This window comes from Rosa rugosa, chromosome 4, assembly GCF_958449725.1.
Source record: "Rosa rugosa chromosome 4, drRosRugo1.1, whole genome shotgun sequence".
NCBI lineage: Eukaryota > Viridiplantae > Streptophyta > Magnoliopsida > Rosales > Rosaceae > Rosa > Rosa rugosa.
In genome coordinates this window covers 10,559,993-10,583,259 of record NC_084823.1, presented here as the reverse complement: position 1 = coordinate 10,583,259, position 23,267 = coordinate 10,559,993, and the positions used below count along the sequence as shown (strand labels likewise).

Below are 23,267 nucleotides of genomic sequence, written 5' to 3'. Positions count from 1 at the left end.
GCTACGGTATGAAATTGTACATACCGTAGGTATACCGTATATATGTATGCATACCGTACATACCGTATATACGTATGCATATCGTACAACTGTATATACGTATGCATACCGTACAGACCATATATACGTATGTATACCGTACATACCGTATATACGTCCGTATATCAAGCATATACGGGATCCAAAAATATTTGTAAGAGGTAAGGTTCGAACTCCCGACCTCGAACACGAAGGTTTTGCTCCCAACCACTGAAGCAAGAGCTGCCTTCATTAATATATGCTCACGTGTTATATTTATTATGTCATAAGCGACATAAATAAAATAACGGGGGAGGCAAGGTTCGAAACCTTAACCTGCTGCACGAAACCTTTGTCCCCAACCACTGGAGCACAAGCTGTGCTTAATATAATGTGTACAAATTTTATACTTATTATGTCATAAACGAACATAATAAAAATAAACGAGAGGCGAGGTTCGAACCTCAGACCTCTTGTACACGAACTTTACACTCAACCACTCGAGCACGGCTGCTCACGTTATTATCCATACCAATCCTTTTATTTAAACCAACTGTTTCAACTGTTTCAACAATTCGGCCCAAAACATCCAAAACTGTTTCAGAAACTCGGCCCATCATGTCCAAAACTGTTTCTGAACCTCGGCCCATCAGGCCTCCACCCACAGCTACAGTGATGCCTTGATCCGAGACAGGCCCAAGTACGGCCCACTTGTGTCACGGCTTATCCCTTCCGTGATTTACGGCAGTCAAATCTGCTTTCGGCTACAGCTGTCTGCCACAGCGTCTCGAGATTCCCTCGGTCCCCTTACACGCTCTCCACGCGCCAACAACTTTTCCGGGTTTCAGGGCGACTTTAATCCAACGCGTAGAATGAATCACAGGAATCGTCCATCCAACGGTGGAGATCTGCTCACCTCGCTCTATAAATAAGTGCATTCTGAGGGCGCAACTGTTCACTCCAAAGGAACGAAAATCTCTCCTGAGTTCCAGCCCCTCTCTCCCAACTCTTCAGCTTTCCTCTTCTTTCAAAACTCAAAACATTTCTTCTTCGATTCAATCCTTCTCTTCTGATCTTCTCTCCCATCTAGTTGATTCAATCCCATCTTTCCTCTGAACTTTCAGATCTCCAACCCACCATCATCATCCTTAATCCCTTTAACAACAACTCCTTCAAACACTCGACAACTTTACTCTTCGATCTTCACATCCCCTCAACCCATCACCATGGAACCACGAACTCTGCAACTGATGGAGCTACAAACCCAGCAACAAATCGAGGATGGAGGAAACAACCAAGCAGCCGGGAGTAGTGCCAACACAGATTTCTGGCGAAGCCGTGCCAGGTGGGTTCCTACTCCAGATCAAATAAGGATCCTCAGGGATCTTTACTACGACAAGGGAGTTAAGACCCCAACTACAGAGCATATTCACGAGATCTGTCTCCAGCTGCAACAGTATGGACAGGTTGAGGGCAAGAACATTTATTTTTGGTTCCAGAATGTCAGGGCTCGAGAGAAGCAGATGAAGAGGTGCAATCAGGCTGCTCAAGTGCCCATGGGAACTAGTTCTCCTGGTACTGGTGGATCCATTGATCTCAATTTTGGGTCCACTGGTTCTACTGGTGCTGGTGGATCTATCGACATCAATTTTGGGCCAGCTGGTGGATCCATTGACATCAATTTTGGGTCCACTAGTTCTACTGATGATGGTAGATCCATTAATCTCAACTTTGGTTCCACCGATTCTACTGGTAATGAAGGATTTCTTGATTTAAATTTTGTTTCATATTCTTCCTCACACTTCAACACTAATACCAGTACAACTCTTTTGGCACAACAGGAGGACAAACATCCCTGCAACAACGAGGAGGAGATCACCAGGAGGTTGAAACTCTTCCTCTGTTCCCCGTGCACGGCGAGGACGTCTTTGGTAACCCGAAGACTACTTCCGAGGAAGGTAGCGCATTTGGTTACTATTCTGGTGGCTCAGGCGGTTACAACCGTGGATCTCCAGTTTCTCTTGAGCTCAGCCTCAACCCATCCGGAGCTACTGATTAGGCTTAGTATAGCGTAGTTCCAATTTCCTTTTTGTAATATTAAATCAATAAGATGGTGTGCATGTTTTCTTTTCTTTTTGTTTAACCAACAACAACACCAATGATCGAATCTTGGTCACCCAATACTATTTTCAAAACCATAAACAACTCTACTGCACACATCTTTCATAATGATGCAATAAAAACAATCACTCAAAAAGAATCCAACAATCAATTAAGTCGCATCGAGGTCTAGCTAGTATCCTCTGAGTCAAACCAAACACAAACAATTTCATCGATAGGATTAGGGATTTATAAAGCTAAACACATCCTGAGTTAGCTAGGAAAAACCCACGTCTTTAGAGTTACTCTTACAAATCTTATAAAATCTCAACCATTCCATCTAAAAACATTTGTACGTCCAACTTAAGAAGGCAAAATTTCTATCAATTCATACTCGTATCCACATTCGATACTTGCATAGGTCAACATCATGCCTTCAACCAAACACTTCAACATTCAAAAGAACCGCACTTCCATAAAACAATTCTCATTGACTCAACAGAGTTAAATCCGGAGGTTCCCATTCCTCAAAGATTGTAACTCGCGGTAACTGAACTTATTCTAATACGAACCTACAAGACAACTTTACGGTTCTAAGTACTACCTCTTCGAATATCCATCATCTAAGAAGTATAGTATGCTTGACTAATACACGTATAACACTTAAAACACAGTATAAGTCAAATACAAGTCCATATTAACCAAGTTGTTACTACAGGGAAGGTATTCACGTTCCTAAAACGACCTAGCGGCCTAAACAACTCCCAACACTCACGCATACCCAATGACTTAGCCAATACCGAAGAGCACACGATGGGGATCCGCTGCAGACGGGCCATCACTCGGAAAGTATTGACACATCACCAAATATGCACCTTACGCTCTGATACCAAACTGTCACGCCCCGAATTTTGAATAACAAATTCAAATCCGAAACATGAATTAAACAACTTAAACAAATAAACGTTCTGAATTTTTTTTTTCAGAAACAACCTCGCCACTCACGCTCAAATTCAAAACTCGCAGACCTCGAGTTAATTATTACAACTCACTCGTACAAAGTAAATTGTAAAGCTCTAATGAGCATAACAAACCTCACAACTGAAAATCAGAGTATTACAAAGCAGCTACTCTACACGGTTCGATCACCTTCCTGAATTCTCCAGTCCTGTAGGATTATCCGCTACACCGTTTGAATAGTGTACCGGGATTGCAACAACACAAAACCCGGTAAGCTTTTGACAGCCAGTATGAGTAAAAGAAAGAATGGTTGATTTATTATAACACAGTACTTTTAACTCAAGTAACAACCAACAATTTCAACATCCACAAAGAAAACCACAATCTCGATAATCGATCACCAAAATCATTAACTCCAAATCATTTGAAATCACACACAAAGAAATCAAATGAATCACTCATCTCTACTCTTAACAAGATGTCTTTATCCCCACAATACGGAATAATATTTCTCAACTTTCTACAAGTCTCATCCATCACTGCACTTCCCAATTAAACTAATAAGAACATTAATCATGCATAGAAAATTAATTCAGGAAATAACCAACACGCATAAAATCAGAAGTCATAGTAATCCCTGCATATAATTTAGTTCAGGAGATTACATTAAAATCAAACAACAAAATGAAAACGAGAAATAAACGGGAAATCGAACCATAGAAATGATCAAGGAAATAAATAGAGATAATAAACAATATAACCGAAAAAGAAGAAAAGAGAAAAAGAATAGAAATTTAAACAAAAGAATTAACAAGGAAATTAATTAAAAACATCATCAACTCACACTAATAAATCCATCCAAAACTCAACACCTTTTACCAAAAGGACTCTTACAAGTCACATCGTGACAAAATCATAGGAAATGTTAACCTAACAAATCATTATGAAAATCCGGTCCAACCTGGACACGTTGGCAGACAGACTAGAGCTCTAACTGATCGAAATCACTAACCGGGCCAAAGGCGTAATTACGATATATTGCCTGAGGATGCAACCTGCAAACCCCGGATCTTTAGGCCAACCTGACCCTTAGATCAAAACATTTAAGCGAGTCGCACTGGACCCAAAATGTTAAAACAAATCAAACGGAGAAATCACAACCTGTGACTCTCAAATCCTCAGACCACCGGTCGTCAGATTAAAACATTTAAAATGGTCATACCGGACCTGAAAATGTTTCCCAACCCAAAAGGAGAAATCACAACCTGAAACTCCCCAAATCCTCAAACACTTTTCAAAACAATAGAAATACCATTTCCCACGACATATTGTTTCCCGAAAAGTCATACCCAAAAACAATATATGAACTCACTCACAAATATTGTTTGCATCACAACAATTCTACCAATACATATATGTTTCCGACATATGTAAATATTCAATTCAATAATCCACATACCACAATGCCACACCATCCATATATATATTCCACATAAATATATATATATACGTAATTATCCGCTCAGGGATAATCACTAATACCAACTATAGTCCACACAATAAAATCGTGAAATTCATTTTTATAGTTTAAATACATTTTACTTACCTATGGACCGTAGTTGATCAAGCCCATATGATTTAAAACAAATATTTATTTCATAAATATTTTCACACAATTACGACAAAATAAAGTAATTAAATTTATTCGGTTCGTAATATGAACCACGTGAGGTTTACTCACCTCGATATTCCCGCTGCGTCTTCAATTCAACACAATACACACCGAAACCGCTCACCCAAGGGAGACCGTCAATCACCTAATCAAACATGACCTTAACTTAGCCAACAACTCAAAAACATACTCAAACGACAATCCAACGGTCAGATTCTAATTTAATGATGATCCAACGGTCGGATCGAAATTATACGATGATCCAACGGTCGGATCCTCACGGATCGCCCTCAGGATCATCCTCCAAAATTATCACGAAGATCCAACGGTCGGATCTTCCTGAATCGTCCTTACAAACATCTCCACAAAATTATACGAAAATCTGACGGTCGGATTCTCACGAATCGCTTTCCGAATCACCATTTCTCAATTATACGAAGATCCAACGGTCGGATCTTCGTCCGTGACCACACAAAGTCATCGGGACAGTCATACGATCAACATATCAAATCTACAATTCCATCAGATGGTCTGATCTTCACAGATCACAAATCGAACGATCGAAATCGATCGAAACTTAAAAATTCATAACTTAATCATACGATATCCAAAAATTACGTGTAATATTCCAAAATGATCGTATTGAAATATAGAATCTGAAAATGTACAGAAACCATATTTTTGATCCCCGGAGGTGGCCGGAAAGGGCCGCCGGAGTTAGTGGCAGAGCCGCCGCCGACCACCGCCAATGGTGTCGGGGTCGGGCTGCTCTTCTTCCTCTCATCATGCTTAACAATTTTCATAACTACCATGTAAGCTGAAAATGACCGGAAGTGGTTGAAATTACCTAAAACAGTCGAGGTGGCCGGAATTTTTCCAGAAACCGGCGAGAATTTGCAGAAACTGGCGAAGCTCCGATCAACGTAAAAATGTCCTCCTTTCGCTTCGATTCCTTCAGGAGACTTGTTCAGAACTTAAAGACGAACTCACTGGTTCAAGAATCACTCAAAACGAAGCTCTACAGCTCGAGATATCTTGATCGAAAGCGTCGGTGGCCGGAAAATTTCCAGAATCCGGCGAGCTTGAATTCCGACGTAAAAACTTCAATTTCTCGCTTCGACCCCTTCATGAAAGTTGTTCAAAACTTCAATCTGAGTTCACCAGCTCAAGAATCACAAGAAATGATGGTCTGTAGCTCGAGATATCCGGATCGATAGCTCCGGTTTCGTTCTTGGTTGGGTTTGACTTGCAGCCACTGCTACGGGCCACGCCGCCGTGTGAGGCTGCTTCTGGGAGCTTCAGGAAGTTGAGGCGAGCTTGTGGATGGATTTTGGTGAGGATTGGTGACCGGTAGCTTGAGATATCAAGCTTGGTTCCAAAACGAGCTCAAACCGGGCGGAGTTTCCCGCCGCCGCTGGTGGCCGTGTCACGGTGCAAGGCTGCCTCTGGCAGCTGCGCAAGGCTGAGACGAAGCAAAAGGAAGTGGTTCGACGCCGTTTGGTGGCCGGTGGAGGTAGAGAGAGACCGAAGAGCCTTTGCTCTGTTCTTCGGTTTCGGTCGAGCGAGAGAGAGAGAGAGAGAGAGAGAGAGAATTGTCTGCTTCTTTCAATTATGCAGACATGTATGATGATTAGAACAACCGGCCTTGAATCAAGGTACACCTTACCTTTTAACAAAGGTGTTTGCCACCAAATTGTTTTGAATAAAAAAAACAGGTTATTACATTACTGCACGTACATGATCTAGCACTGTTGGATAGATACCATACAGATGATATAACCAAGTGGATTCCCGTTTATAGAGTTACAGAAACAGCTGGTACGATCCGTTTGGATAGGATGGAGATCCGGGTCACCACGTTTTGCGAGTCTACTGCAGTAATCGAAGGTGAGATAATTGGATTAATTTCAAGGTCAGAATTTGAGTATGACTTACCTATACCGCATGGCTATAGAATCGCTTATCGTACCAGATTAACAGATGGGACATCAAGAGATTTGTCTTTGACTTTGCACTTGGATTTTTTTGCTCATCTTTTACATGACATTATCATTTATGATGACGGAGAAGATCACGAATTTGAAGATATTGAGGATGAAGACATTGGCCTCTTACAGTGGGACAATGAAAATGAGGATGAGGAGGAGGAGGAGCAGCAGGAGGATGAGGATGAGGACGAGGACGAGGATGAGGAGGATGAGGAGGGGATTAATGATGATGGTGGATAATGATGGTGGTAATGGTGATGGTGAGGAGGAGGGGGGAGATGATGATGGTGGTGATGGTGAGGACGAGGAGGGATTGATGGTGGTGGTGGTGAGGAGGTGATTGATGATGAGGGCGGTGGTACTTTAGACTTCATTCTTTTTACCTAAGCGAGAGGTGTACTGCAGCCGACACAGCTCTTTTGCTTCCATTTTGAAGGCAGAGAATACTTTTCTTACTTTTCTTTTTATGTTTGGCTATAGATAAGATCTATATTTTCGGTTTGAAAACAAACTCTCCTGTTTTCACGAACACTCCAAAATCTGTGACAAATTTCTTCCTTACCACATAAGATACATACAATAGGATCCTTGCTACACAAATTACATATAACTTTAAATGATATATATTGAGCGTAATTGTAAGAATCATTAACGGATCACAAACAAATCAAGAACTCCTGCTAAGAGTGAGCACCACTATCTACTGGTCTACTTACTGGAAACCGAGCATCGTTGGGTCTATTTCTATGCATTTTGAGGGCAGAGTACGTAAAATTCATGAAATCAAAATCTCGTTCAAACAACAAAACAAAGATCAATCGCCTCCTTTCCAAAAATAGCACACCAGAAGTACATGCAGATGCCTCAATTCTTTCTTTTGATGAACAACGACATTGATAAAGTCATAAAACAAAAGGGTAAACACATGAAAAAGTATTCTTATGTGCATCAAAATGAAAGTTTGGATGGATAAATAAACTCACTGAAATTAAAGGTCCATGTGGCTACTGATTTTGACGCCGAGCAAGAACCACTGTTGAAAGCCAGCCATAAATTTACTAATAATAATCCTTCAAGTGAAGTGTCCACTGAAAAAAGGATATCGAGGAATAAATGAAGACAAATATTTTTTTTTTTAAAGGCTTGGATAGGTGAGGAAGAGATCCTACCTATCCACTTAAATTAAGAAAAGGAAAACCATAGTACAAAGGAGGGGGACAAAAACCAAAACCTCCCAGAGAAAAGGAAAACATGACACTAACGAAAACGAAAGTTCGGAAGACCCAAATGGTCTCTGTTACAATGTGCAAGTATAAAGGGTGGAGCAGAGTCCCACCAAAGCAAGCTTGTAGAAGCCGTACCAAAATTCGCTAATGCATCAGCAACTTGATTACCTTCTCGAAATATGTTTGATGAGCGGAAGTTCATTTGAGAAATACGATACAAGCAATTGCGCCATTCGATGCGAAACATCCAAGGAACTAAATGAGGACTGCGAAGAAAGTCAAGGATAAGAGAGGAATCCACTTCCAACCAAATATGTTTCCAGTCTCTAACCCAAGCAAGTTCAATGGCCTTAATGACCGCCATCACTTCCGCAGCAACTGAGCAAGGAATTTCAAGATTAGCAGAGAAAGCACCCAGAACATGACCCTTGTAATCTTGAAAAACTGCACCATAACCCCCCACATTAGAACCATGCTTCCAAGCACCATCAGAGTTAATTTTAATCCACCCATAAGGTGGTGGATGCCAATTGACTTCAATTATCCTAGGAGCACTGCGAGGCTTGCATTGGACTCTAAACCGCTTCAATATCCGGAGATCACGTATGGTGTTATGCATGTTGCCGTGAGCAAGTCGACTAGCATACTGAATGTGCCCTGAGATCATTCGACAAATCACATCCACATGAAAAACCTGGCCATCATATTTTGCTTTGTTTCTAGCATTCCAAATGAACCATAAAACTGTTGTAAAGGTTGTAAAGCAAGCCAACCATAACTCTTTTAAATGTGGACTAAAACCAACAGAGCTGCCCAAATGAAGCACGCCTAATATTGAGCAAGGCAAAACACCCAACTCAAACTGGTTAATCATGTGGTTCTAGATTCCATGAGCAAATGGGCAATGAAGAAATATGTGAAGACAAATATACTAGGACACATGACCAGTGGCGGAACCACGTTAGAGGCTGTTTGGGCTTTAGCCCAACCCAAATTTATTCATATGTTTTATATAGTATATGTGGTTCCCTTTGCATGGAGCAGCAGTTGGTTCAGTTGGCTAAGTTGTTGGATACTTAACCTTTCTATAACCAGTTCGATTCCCCACTTTTCCAATTTTTTTTGTGTTTTCTGCCTCTTTTTCTGTTTTTTTTTTCTCTCACCCATTTTCTTCTCCATTTCTTCTTTGCTTACAATATTTTCTTCTCTTGTTTCTATTGTTCTTTCCCCTATTTTTTTCTCCCTTCCTTCTTCTTGGTTACTATTTTCTTTCATTGTTTTGTAAATTTTCTATAAGTGTTTCTTTATATAATTTTTGTAAATTCCTTGTTTAATTCTTAGTGTATTAAAATTTTTAGAAACATTATTGACCCAAAAAAAAAAAAAATCTTATAAGCAACCTTAAATTAGCCCACCCCACTTTTGCATCCTGGTTCCGCCACTGCACATGACACTAACCGACGATAATATACACAACAGGAAACTCGATCATATTGATGCGAATTGCAAAATGAATCATACTCATAATGAATGATGACCAGACATGACTAATAATAAAATGCAAGCAACGCTGCTCACCATTATCCATAGAGGTTTCAAGTAGACTAGCAAGATAGCCCCCGCCATGCTGCGGATTTATTTATTTATTTTTTTCTTCTCTGAATTAAACGGTGTGTAATACATATTCCAAAAACCGGTGTTCTAACCAGTTTCCTATATAGTTGTCAAAAAAACCCAGTTTCCTATATGACACATATTCCCAAAACTGGATTTCAAAGCAAAGCCGGCAGACTTCTCTATTTACATTTTTCAAAAAATTGCATTTCTAACCAAGACTGCATTTTACATCTTGGTTACAAAATAGTTAATTTAACAAAAATATATTACATTTCTAATCTGAACCAACAGTTATACATAAGCTCCTCGGAGCTGTTTTCAGTTGGCTGCGACTGGCTGTCCATTGTAAATAAGGGGTCGTCTTGGGTACCCTGATGTATGTCATACCTTTATTTTTTTTTTTTTTTTACTTTTAGTAAATTAATATAGTGGAAACCTACTGAACTAGTCAACAGGTTACCCAATTAAATATCGACATGTGTCATTTTTAAAAATAAAATTTACCATATTAACACAACACACTCTTTTTTGATATGTAACATTGTTCAAAATCATGTAACAAGTATTGTCAAAATAATAAATTACACATAGTTAAACTACAATTACGACTTATGACAACAGTTGTTGTGGTTCTTGTAATTGAGTGGTCAAAGATGTAAATATCATATTTGGACAACTTTTATCAAATTTAGAACCGTGATTATCAAGTGGAGAAGCTCCTTACAATACTGAGTTTTTACATATCTTTTGGTCTAATTTTAATTTTACCATGTTCACAACACAAATGTTGTCGGAATTGTAAAATGGTTGGTAATCTTGTAAATGGTATAGTTTTTGAAGTAATAACTACAATCAGAATAAAACTTACCGCTTTTACACCAATAGTTGCGAGTTATGGTAAAATATATAGTCATTGAGTAATTATTCCATTAATGATAAAAATATAACAATTTACCCATTTGACAACAAATTTGTTGTTGCACTTGTTAAATTGTCCATAAATTAGTACATTAGTTTAGGTTGAGTAATTACTATAAATAGGACAAAAGTTACCGCTTTTACATCAATTGTTGTGATTGTGGAAAAATGTGTAGCCATTGTAGTAATCATTTTATTAATGATAAAAACATAAAGATTTACCACTCTGACAACAAATTTGTTGTCATACTTGTTAAATTGTTCATAAATTAGTACATTAGTTTAGGTGGAGTAATTACTATAATTAGAACAAAACTTTTCATTTTTCGTCAATTGTTGGAATTTGTGGTAAATTACGTCGATTAAGAGTAATTACTAATTCTACGATGGACATTACACAATATATTACTTTCATTACGCAAGGGAGAACTTTATTACACAAATGAGGATGGGTAAAGCTATGGACATTAACATTTCTCATACATGTTCTATTTTATATAATATTTACCACTCTAAGGACTCATGTAACCACTTTGAGGACACATGTGGTAATTAGAAGAAAAAAAAATTCCTCATTAAAGTAAATAAGGTATTCATTAGAGTAAAGTAAGTTCTCATTTGAGTAATTAAGTCCTAAAAGTGATAATTGTAATAGGTTCTCATTAGAGTAAAGTAGATTCTCATTTGAGTAAATAAGTCCTAAAGTAGGTTCTCATTTGACTACATTTAAAACAAATATTATTTATTTTTACACTAATTGTTGTGGTTGTCATAAAATGCATGTAAAAAGAATTATATTTGGTTAAGGAAACTACTAATGATATAATTAATTGGTAATAAAGACTACTTAACTAATACTAATTTTGCAAACTTAGGTTAGAATGTTTTGTTTTGAATAAGGAAAAAACATAATTTTCAATTGTGTAATTGTCCATTAATAACAAGCATTAATCAAACATTAATTCACTAATAATAAAATTAATTAGTAATATAGACTATTTAACTAATAGTAATTCGGTGAACTTAGGATAGAAGGTTCTTTTAATTTTTTTTTGAAAAAGGAAAAATCATAATTGTCAATTGTCAATTGATAATTAAATATTAATTGGCTTTATTATTTTCACTATCTTTATTGTTTTCAATTCAATTAGTAGTTTGTGTTAACATTTTTACTTATTGGAAATGAGTAGCGTAATTAGAAAGGCTAAGGGCTAAACAAGTTACCAATTTGTTAAATATTTTGAACCATTGGATATATTACTAATCCAATGGTCCAAAATATTTAGCAAAATAAGGGTATGACAAACACCAAGGTACCCAAGAATTCTCCTTGTAAATAATATCAACATAGAATTAATAGCAAGTCATCCCAGAAGATTAAAGCAATATTTCAGGTAAATATGTCAACATCACTGAAAGAAATGTAAGATTAAATTCGTACTCGATGGATTACGTCCAATAAATTGGAGGTAATAGAAGGGTAACAAAGAACGAAAGAAATTGGAGGTGATAGAAGGGTAACAAAGAAAGAAGAAGATTGCTAGAAAACTCCTGCAGTTTTGTATTTGTATGGTCTTGTACCTTTTCACTTCTTTGTTTCATGGGCAGGAACCTTCTAGATAGTTCTGCTTGCTTGTTTCACTATGCATGGTTCCATGTTTCCTTGGCTGGCTTTTGGTCTAGCCCTCCAGCTGGTTTGTAATTTTTGTTCTTCTTCCGATTAAAAGTTCGTGGGGGACAAAGTTCGTCCCCTTTTAAAAAAATTTTTTTTTTAAAAAAAATAAAAAGAAAGAAGAAGATTCATAATCATTGATAATAAACAAATACAAATTTGATCATATAGCTGACTGACTGAATCAGTCTAATGTTTAGGTAGGCTACTATTTTCTATTTTATAGTTAATCGTTGGAAAACTTCAAAGAAATAACTGCAATGTTGCAAGGTGTGATGCTGAAGAAAATGAATAATTAGGTTACATGAGCATTTCTTGGTTTGAGCTGTATGAAAATTAATATCACTAATTGTCCTATGTGTGATACAAATAACAGAAAGGGTCATCATTGTACTTTCTTTATTAAGCTACCTGGGAGCTTACATCAATTAATTGTTTCTTCAAAATATGTAGTTCCCAGTCTATGGCAAACAAAGCCAAATCATAAAGAGCTGCTTTTGAGAATTGGAGTATATATTGACTGAGGAACATTATATCGTTCTCTATTCTATTTAATTTCCTGTTCTTTCTGAACTGGTGATGCTGAAATATCTGTAGAATTTAATTGCAAAACTTAAAAGAGAAGGTGGAACAGAAGTTAAACTGAAACCTAAAATAATTAATAGTAATTCATTTCCTCTAAATGAGAAATTTCATCTATTGAATAACAAAGTAGGAGACCAATAACCCATCCCTTTGCAAGAGTGTGCAGGTAAGTGCAAATTCTCACATTTTGCAATTCTCAACCCCATAACTAAAAATTTCCTTCCTCAGCTTAAAAGATTGAAACGCTACTGCTTTGTTCCATTACTATATGGATGTCAAGTGAAACGCATAACAACAAAATCAAAACAGCTAGTACAGGAGTAATAGCCAATTAGCACGGGAGATGAACTACCATAGGTAAAGAAAGAATGGTAGAAAGTGATGTAGAAGTACCAAAGCGATTTAAGAAGATAAAGGTTATTCCAAGATATGCTGTTGTGCTAATGTAAAAACTAAAGAGTATACTGTAGAAAGTACTGAAGCTAAAATACGAGGCAGTAAAAAACAGTGTTTAGTTGTAGATTTGTACTTATAATTTGCTTCATATCATGTAAATAACCTTAGAGTACTTGATATGTACACATTGTTATGTAAGTATAAGAAGTGATGGATTTCTGCTAGCTATTCTTCAAATGCTTATTTCTGTTTAATCTCACAGTCAATATTGTCACTAACTTCTATTATCATAGCTTCACAAATGACAATAACATTATCAAAAACAGGTTGAAGAAACAGACAATATGCAATTTGAGACACAGGTTGAAGAAACTAATTGAATCTCCTGCAGTTGACACTCCATAATTAGTTTAGTCTTTTCCAAGGCTTATAAAGGGAAGGAAATCCTCCCACCCTAAGAATTAAAAAGTCACATTGACTAAACTTGACGAACCTCTCTTAAGGGGAGAATCTTGCTATCTCAATTTACTTACTGCATCTGAGACAATCCCACAGTTTATCTTGGTTATTGCTTGTAAATTTTATGAAAATCTTATGAACAACTCATTTTATGGTTGAATGACGTGACCTAAAAACTTTGACAAATATATTTCACCATTTCCAAAAGTCGTGGTGCCTTGAGATCTCCTAAAGTCGCACTTTGTCTCCCTATTATTCCAAACCACTCTAATTTATCCAGACTTACCCAAAATTACAACACGATCTTTTTGTCCTCGCTAAACACCTATTTCCATTACTAAAGTTTCTACCATCTAAGGCTCAGCACAATTATAGGCAGTAGCCCACCTTGTGCTGTCCTGCATCATATATGCTTGTAATCTCGAAAGTCACAGAAAACTCACCATTATCACTCTCATACATTACAACCCAGTGTTGTACCTAGATGGACTTAAACCATGCTTAACATTGTTCTACTGAGCAGTACAACCTTTTAAGTAGCAAACTGGAATATGAATGCAACCTCTCCCTCTTGCTTTCGAAAATGTACAGTAAGAGTGCATAGTAAGTAAGTACTGAATTTTCAAGGCCACAAACTGTAAAAGGCAGTTCATATTTTTGGTAATTAGATCATGCATGAGCAGGTGAGCTATACATCATGGGGTGAATGTATCTCCAATTTTCTATGAACCATTGCAACTAAACCATTTATATCTAAAAGAGCTCGGAGAAGAATTGTACGTAAAGTTATCAAAATTTAAGGTCTATGTAGTTACAGAATTCCATAGTTCTATATATCATGGTATGACATGTAAAACCATAGTTACATGCTCACAACATATGCACAACAATCATAATAGGATTAAGGCTTACCTTCAGCAATAACAGACATGGATTCCATCTCATGCAGCTGCTAAACACGATCACTGAATATGGTCTTCTGTTACTTACCAACTTGCTTCTCAATGGACAGAACAATATGCAATAGTCGTGGTAGTAATCAGGGACCAATTCATCTGTATATATATGAGACTTAAACCTCAAGAAGCTTCCCATTAAAGCATTCCTTGTCGGTTTAGGTTTCACTCTTAGATTCCTAATGTATCACAACTTGTAGCCTTTCTTGTCGACTAAGCAATGGATTACTATCCTTAATGAATTGATACACTATTCATTAAGTCACTAGTATTGATTTACTGTTTGTATCCATGTTAAACTAGGATTGATATTAAGCTAATCATCAATTACTTTATGATGATATGTGTTATGTCCATATTTGATCTTACAATCTCCCCCTTGGACTCACACATATCATGCTCGATGATTTGCACCAGAGAACATCAAAACCTACTTAACTTACTGAAGTGCGCGCCAGATAACAAACTCAAATCGAAAATCCATTCCAACATGGTCAGATCACAGTTACTTATGCAGAGCAAGAAACAGTATACATTTTAACAAAAATGCAGAGTTTCAAAACCACTAACACAAGCTTCTACAATCCACATATGTTCAACCAGAAGTGATACAATATATGTTAATGTGTATCAACAAGTAAACATATATTAGGTCCTACTTTATGTTTCTAAAACCAGAAACTCAAGCAAATTCACTGAACACTGATGGCTTAAAAATATTGCTTGAACCTTAACATCATGCTTCACATGATTTAAGCCATCTGATAGCAAGTATAACTTTAAACACAAAATCGATAATTTTCAGAACATTCAACAAAAACTGCAGCAATAACCAGAATCTGAAAATACCTCAAAATTTATTAATAATAAAATCTGTCATTACAAATAAGTTGTGATAAATAAAGTCAAAAGATCACAACTAAAAAATACAAGAACTCAAAAACTTAAAAAATTTAAATTGCTCCAACTGGATTAACTCTATACTGAACCTAAGCATCTAGATTAGCTAAAACTCCAATGCTGGCTGTATGTTTCTGGAATGCTGCTACTGACAATGCCTTGGTGAAGGGGTCTGCTAGCTGCGAATTCGTGTCAATGCTCAAAACAGCTATCTCACCATGCTTAACCCTTTCTCTAACACTGTAATACTTTAAATCAATGTGTTTAGAATTATTTGACCTTTTACTGTTCTTACTGAAGAAAACAGCTGCTTCATTATCACAATAAATCACAAGTGTGTCTGCCACAATATGACTTAACACTTTGGTCTGCATCAAGAAATTCCTGATCCAAAGTCCTTCACACACAGTTTCATATACTGCAATAAATTCAGCTTGCATGGTGGAGGTTGAAACTAATGTTTGCTTCATGGTTTTCCAAGCAACTGCACCTCCTGCTAGCATGTACACATATCCACAAGTTGACTTCTTGGAGTCTGGATAGTTCCCTGCGAAATCAGAATCTGAAAATCCAACGAGTTTCAGATCCTCCACTTGCCTATAAACTAGCATGTGATTCTTTGTTTTCTGCAGGTACCTCAACACTTTCTTCCCAGCTACCCAATGTTCATGGCCTGGATTAGACTGGAATCTCGATAAAATCCCTACTGCAAAAGACAAGTCTGGCCTAGTGCAGACTTGTGCATACATGAGACTTCCTACAAGTCTAGCATAAGGCTTTGACTCCATATTTTCTTTCTCAACATCACTTTTGGAACTTTGCTTCTTGGTTAGTTTATCACCCTTGGACATGGGGACTTCTCCAGCTGCACACTTCTCCATACCAAATCTCTTCAAAACTTTGGTGATATAATTCTGTTGAGACAAACCAAGTAGTCTCTGTGCTCTATCTCTTTTAATCTCAATGCCTAGTACATAGGATGCTTCTCCTAAGTCTTTCATGTCAAAATTCTTTGACAGAAAGCTCTTGGTGTCTTTAAGCAGTTTAAAATTACTGCTAGCCAAAAGTATATCATCGACATAGAGTACTAGGAAAATAAAATTGTTTCCAATTGTCTTCAAGTAAACACACTCATCAACAAGATTCTCTGTAAATCCAAAAGTAGAAATCACAGAATCAAATTTCTTGTACCACTGTCTAGAAGCTTGTTTAAGGCCATAAATTGATTTTCTTAACCTGCATACTAAGTTTTCACTTCCAGCTTGCACAAAACCTTCTGGCTGCTTCATATAAATTACTTCATCTAGTTCACCATTCAAAAAGGCTGTCTTAACATCCATTTGGTGTAGCTCCATATCAAAGTGAGCCACTAAAGCCATGATTATCCTAAACGAGTCTTTTGTAGAAACTGGAGAAAAAGTCTCAGTAAAATCAATGCCCTCCTTCTGTGTAAAACCCTTGGCAACTAATCTTGCTTTATGTCTCTCTACATTGCCATTTGCATCTCTTTTGGTTTTGAAAACCCATTTACAACCTATAGGTTTCTGATTAGGGTCAGGTTCAACTAATTCCCAAACTGCATTTTGGCTCATGGAATCAATTTCTGCTTCCATTGCTAGCTGCCATTGGTGAGATTCATTACTTTCAATAGCCTGGTTAAATGTAGTTGGATCATTGTCCTCTGCACAGTCCATTTCAATTTCTGCTTCTTGCAGATAAACAATGTAGTCACTATCTTCCCCCCCATAAGTTGGTTTTCTTGCTCTCTGTGATCTTCTAGGCTGAGGGTTGACAGGGACTTGATCAGTTACAGGGTCAGTTACTTGACCAGTGACAGTTACTTGGTTAGTTACTTGACCAGTGACATGGTCAGTTACTTGTCCAGCGACAGTTACTTGGTCAGTGACTTGACCAGTGACAGGTACTTGACCAGTTACATGGTCAGTTACATGACCAGGTACAGTTACGTGGTCAGTTACATGGTCAGTGACATGACCAGTTACACGACCGGTTACTTGATCAGGGACAGTTACGTGGTCAGTTACTCGACCAGTGACTCGATCAGTTACATCTTGTTCTAAAGGCAATACAACACTTATATTCTCATCCGACACAATTTCCTCAAAATCTGAGGTTAAATCCTCAAGGTTTGTATTGTGAACTTTTTCACTTAGAAACTTTACTTGATGTGTTTCAAAAATTCTAGGTGAATGATGAGCAGAATATAATTTATAGCCTTTAGATTTATCTGGATAACCTATAAAATAGCAACTAACTGTCTTAGGATCAAGTTTATTCAAGCTTGGATTATAAATCCTAGCTTCTGCATGACATCCCCAAACATGGCAGTGATGAAGACTAGGTTTTCTGCCATACCAAAGCTCAAAAGCAGTATTTTCTATGGCTTTGCTAGGTGTTCTGTTGCAAATATAATTTGCAGTTTTTAAAGCCTCACCCCACAGAAATTTAGGCAAACCTGTTGTACACATCATACATCTAACCATGTTCAAAAGAGTCTTATTCTTTCTCTCTGCAACACCATTCTGTTGTGGGTTATAGGGTGTTGTATATTGAGCTTTAATTCCATTGTCTTGCAAAAACAAGGCAAATGGACCCTTTTGTTGGCCGGATTCAGTGTACTTGCCATAGAACTCACCCCCTCTATCTGATCTTACTGTTTTGATTTTCTTTTCTAGTTGATTTTCTACCTCAAACTTAAAGATTTGAAAAGCTTTCAATGCTTGTGCCTTTTCTGAAAGTAGATAAACATAACTGTATCTAGAAAAATCATCAATGAATGTGATAAAATACACATTCCCACAGATAGTTTGATGCCTAAATGGTCCACATATATCAGTGTGTATGAGTTCTAATAAATTTTGGCTTCTATATGCAGTCTTCTTTCTAGTATTAGTTATTTTTCCCTTAAAGCATTCAACACAATCTGTTAGATCAGAAAAATCAAGTTCATTTAGGATGTTGTTTTTCACCAAAATTTTCAGTCTCTCTTTTGAAACATGGCCGAGTCTTCTATGCCATAAAAATGCAGACTTTTCATTTAGTTTGGTTCTTTTAACACCTGTTAAAGTGCTAGTACTGTTGGTGTTATTTTCAACAAGTAAAATTTCTTGTTGAGCCATTGAACAATTTAACTGTAAATAATCATTCATAATAACACCAGAACCAATTTGAACAGAATTTTTAGAAATAAGAATTCCATTACTATCCATAACAAGTCTACAACCAGATTTTACTAAAAGAGAAACTGAAACCAAATTCCTTCTCATGGAAGGTACATAAAAAACATTGTCCAGAACTAATAATTTTCCTAATCCTAAATCGAGCTTTAAGGTTCCAATAGCCTTGACTGCCACTCTCATGCCGTTGCCTACACACAGGTTCACTTCATCACTTTTTGGGATTCTCCTCCTTATGAATCCCTGCAAAGAATTAGTAATATGAATAGGTGAGCCTGAATCTATCCACCAAGACTGTGGTTCAACATTTATAAGATTAATTTCTAAGGAAAAAACTGTATTAGAAAAAATCTTACCCTTTTTGGCTAACCAATTCTTATAGCCAGTGCAGTCCTTTTTCATGTGTCCTACTCTTTTGCAAAAGTAGCACTTGAACCTGAATGGCCTGTTTTCCTTGGCCACTGCAGCTGTTGAACTCTTAGTTATGGCTTTGGTAGGCTTGAGCTTGTTCTGGGGCTTTTTCCTTTTAGGCTTCTCAATGAGGTTAATGGTTGTAGCAGGTTCCTTTTCTTCCTTGATCCTAGATTCCTCATCCACACAGATGGATATAAGTTCATCTAGAGTCCAGTTTCCCTTTTGAGAGTTGTAACTGGTCCTAAGATGACTAAAACTGTTAGGCAAGGAATGTAGTGCATAATGCACTACTTGCTCATCCCTAACCCCCATTAAGAGTTCCCTGAGTCTGCCATTTATATTGATCATCTTCATAATATGCTCTCTAACTCCCCCTGAACCCATGTACTTCAAATCATGAAACTCCTTAGTCAGCCTAGCTGCTTCTGCCTTTTCACTTTCTTTAAACTTAGCACCTATGAGTTCCAGAAAATCTGATGCTAGCTCAGGCTCTTCTATACTTCCCCTGACAGTCTTAGACATAGATGTTCTGATGAGGTTCTTAGCCATTCTATTGGATCTATGCCACTTCTTGTAAAGGTCAGTATCTTTCTTGGTGCTCTTTTCATTTAACTCTTCAGGCTTATTCTCAGTAAAGCAGTAGTCTATGTTCTCATGCATTCCCATATAATTTTCCACAGAGTCTAGCCAAGCTCTATAGTTGGTTCCAGTTAACATCAAGACACTGTTCAAGTTCATGTAAGAGTTACCTAAGGAGCAAAACAAAAATTCGAGTGAGTTCTCAGTTTGTAAAGAAAATATGTTTAAGTTTTCTGTGTTTTATTTAGCTTTAAGTAACCAAAACAAGAACATACAGAAAACCTAAACAACCATACTTGCATTCATGTCAGTCCATAACAAAAACAATATTAAGCATCACTTTTGAGCAGAAACTTAATATCCTGGAGTTCTTTATCAATATGCCATGTTCAATGAAAACAAGTTATCCAAAGAAATTTATCCACATCTTTAGACAGAAGAAAAATTTCTAAGTATCCGTATTTATTTTCATCAAGCATGCATACTGCTGTTTTGTATTCTAAAACCATACTTAACCACTTCTTTGGAAGATAAAACTGAAGCATAGTTTTAAAACACAAAACACAATTTCAGTTTTGTTACTCGATCAGGTACAGTTACTTGGTCAGTTGCTTGGTCAGTTACTTGACCAGCTACACGTACCTGATCAATGTTTTCTGCCAACATCAATGAAGGATGCTTTGTGCATCATAATCACTTATGCCAACAGAAAACCACAAAACATATGAGCTCTTTTACTTTACATTCTATCCAGATTCATCCTTGTAAGAAAATTAAGCTCTTGTATCTGTCAACTTTAACGTGTAAACAAAATCTGGGAGATTTCTGTTCTTCATACAATTTTACACAATCACAGATACAATACCATATCATCAATCAATTCAACATGCATATTCAAGCATAACCAAAATTGATTCGATTCCAAGAAACCACAGAACAATCAAGAAATTGTAAATTTCATCCGGTCACCATCTACTCTAGCCTAACGCACGCCGGGAATGCAACTAGGGTTCTTGGGCACAATCAAAACTTAATTATCATGCTATGAATCGAAAACAATTTTCACAGAAAAACCTGTTTTTGCTTTTTCCCCAATTTGCTGCTAAAAAATCATAGCGGAAGCGTGAATTTTATAATTAACCAGATGCAGCAGTCGACTTAAGTAACTTACCTTGATCAGGTACCTGACCAGTTATTTGGTCAGTTACCTGGTCAGTTACTTACTTGGTCAGGTACCTGATCAGTTACATGACCAGTGACTCGGTCAGTAACCTGATCAGTTACTTGACCCGTAAAGCAAAAAACCCTTAAAAATTTTATGTTCGTTTTGCAAAACCCTAAAACGATTTTTCATATTTGTGAGCCTATGCTCTGATACCAATTGTAAAACCATAGTTACATGCTCACAACATATGCACAACAATCATAATAGGATTAAGGCTTACCTTCAGCAATCACTGTCATGGATTCCATCTCATGCAGCTGCTAAACACGATCACTGAATATGGTCTTCTGTTACTTACCAACTTGCTTCTCAATGGACAGAACAATATGCAATAGTCGTGGTAGTAATCAGGGACCAATTCATCTGTATATATATGAGACTTAAATTTCAAGAAGCTTCCCATTAAAGCATTCCTTGTCGGTTTAGGTTTCACTCTTAGATTCCTAATGTATCACAACTTGTAGCCTTTCTTGTCGACTAAGCAATGGATTACTATCCTTAATGAATTGATACACTATTCATTAAGTCACTAGTATTGATTTACTGTTTGTATCCATGTTAAACTAGGATTGATATTAAGCTAATCATCAATTACTTTATGATGATATGTGTTATGTCCATATTTGATCTTACATGACAGACAATAACTTAAATCATTAGCATAATGGATTGGAAATAAAGTCTTGCTTATTTATAGATATAAATATCGAAACAAATTGTACGTAAAGGAACAATGTTATGCATTTTGCTAATATAGGCATTCATCATTCCATCTTTCATGATAGTTTTAAAATTGAAGACATCAATTTAAATTTTGGATTGCGTTACCTGTAAAGTGGCTGCTTCATTTCATAATCTGGGAGATTAGTAGTTGACAGTACTCTGTGGCTTTTTCGTCACTTGCTTTGAGCATGAGGGGCATGCTGCATAGAACCATGCATCTTCAGGCACAATTCTGGTCAATGTTGCTCTACAAAATACCAGCTTGTCCTGAAATGTAAAGCAAGGTATATTTAGGGATATGAATACATTACTGAGGAAAAATATAATTAAAAGTTACATAGTTCGTCAATTTTGTCAGGCGATGATGCAAATGATTCAGCAATCGGGTCAGACATAGAGAAGCATGCATGCTCCAAACCTACAGTGATAACAAAGCGCACATCCTGAATGGAACAAAAACTACTCATGATGGTTGTTAACTTTGAAACTCAGAAAAGTAGAAGTACATTAGCATCATGATATTGCAGAAGATTTGTCAATAATATATGGGACAGCTTCCATCATTGAAGAGAGTGAAAGACTCTGCTATAATGATGTGAATTTTTACAGTTCTGGATGACTCGAAGAGTCGAAGAAGAAGAAAACACGTTGCTACTGTAGTCTAGACTTCTGAAATATATATATATATTTTTTTTCACGTTCCCTAGCATATATATATATAAGAGAGAGAGAGTGAGAGAGAGAGAGAGAGAGAGAGAGAGAGAGAGAGAGAGAGGGCCCTTCCACTAAGAGCAAGTTCACCCGTTGGGTCACCGGGTCACGTACTGTTCACTGTTTTTTAGTGTATATTTTCATGGGTTCTTTCCCGTATACCCAAAAAGCTTCTGTATTGTGCCCAACTGCCCAACGTACATTCAAGTATTACACTGTTACTTTTGGAAAAGACTAAAAGGGATAGGTTTTTTCAAGCTAATGCCTTTTCTATCCTATGTTGACCCGTAGTTTTAGAAATATCATTCTACTAAAAAAAAACTTTGCTTTAAACTACAAAAATAAAACAAGACTAGCCTTCAACATGCCTAAGTTTTTCACCTAACGGCTCCCTGCCTAACGGTTACTTTAACAGGAGGAATCACTGCTGCTTGTCCTGATTTTTAGTTTAAAACTGAATGTTTCAGGTGAATAGTAAAATTAGAACCTTGGATTTCTGTAGGATGCATGCATCTAGAAAACGAAACATAAACGAAACATAATGACAAATATAAATCTTTGATGAAGTGGGTGAGCAACCTGAATTTATTTATTCAAATATAAATACATGTTTAAACATTCAGAGCCTCATTCTCAGGTAAACAGCAAAAGGCTGTTTATCTATCCATAAGAATGAGAACAGATACTTACTTGAAATGAAAGCACACTACTTCACTAGACAGGAAGGGAAACACACTGCTATTATGGCTTTCTTACTCTTTAAGAGAAGACTCTTCTGCTCAATTTTCTGATGTCTTACAACTAAACATAAAGCTTCTTATATAGTGAGAGGAACTCAAATCAAAATTCAAAACAACAAAATGTACAGAACAACTCCGTGACTTTTTTGCTTTCCTGAGTGCTCCTGATAATGGAGGCCGGGTAGAGAAAAGCAGAAACTTTTTAGGTGAA

At 36.9% G+C, this 23,267-nt stretch overlaps 1 long non-coding RNA gene across 1 annotated transcript; it reads right to left on the bottom strand.

The window, feature by feature from the left end:
• Positions 1-3,060: 3,060 nt before the first annotated feature.
• On the bottom strand, positions 3,061-5,863 carry LOC133742086 (uncharacterized). Its single transcript, XR_009862354.1, has 3 exons — positions 5,598-5,863; positions 4,820-4,895; positions 3,061-3,301 (listed from the first exon to the last, which is right to left on the bottom strand). It is a non-coding gene; the product is annotated as an uncharacterized LOC133742086 (long non-coding RNA).
• Between the last annotated feature and the right edge of the window lie 17,404 nt (positions 5,864-23,267).